Source organism: Pteropus vampyrus, unplaced genomic scaffold, assembly GCF_000151845.1.
Source record: "Pteropus vampyrus isolate Shadow unplaced genomic scaffold, Pvam_2.0 Scaffold73, whole genome shotgun sequence".
Classification (NCBI taxonomy): domain Eukaryota; kingdom Metazoa; phylum Chordata; class Mammalia; order Chiroptera; family Pteropodidae; genus Pteropus; species Pteropus vampyrus.
Genome location: NW_011888854.1, coordinates 5,931,776 through 5,932,404, shown reverse-complemented (window position 1 = coordinate 5,932,404; position 629 = coordinate 5,931,776).

The window sequence follows — 629 nt, the reverse complement described above, 5'->3', positions numbered from 1 at the left end:
GACAAGAAAACTAAAAAATACACAAACTCATGGAGGCTAAATAACATCGTACTAAACAATAAATGGGTTAGCAATGAGATCGTGGAAGAAATTGAAAGATAACTAGAGAAAAATTAAAAATGAAAACACAACAACTCAAAATCTATGAGACTCAGCAAAAGCAGGCTAAAGAGGGAAACTCCTAGAAAACAATCCCATTTACAAATGCATCAAAAAAAAAAAAAAAACCTAGGAATAAATTTAACTAAGGAGGTAAAAGACCTGTACTCAGAAAAATATAAGACATTGAAGAAAGAAATTTAAAAAGATACAAATAAATGGAAGCATATACTTTGCTCATGGATAGGAAGAATTAACATCATTAAAATGTCCATACTACCCAAAGCAATCTACAGATTCAATATGATCCCTATCAAAATACCAATGGCATTTCTCACAGAACTAGAACAAGTGATCCTAAAAGACCTCAAAGAGCCAAAGTAATCTTGAGAAAGAAGAATAAAGTTGGAAGTATCACTCTACCTGATATCAAACTGTACTTCAAGGTTGTATTCATCAAAAAAGCACGGGACTAGGATTAAAAAAAAAAAGACACATAGATCAACGGAACAGAAGAGAGCCCAGAAAGA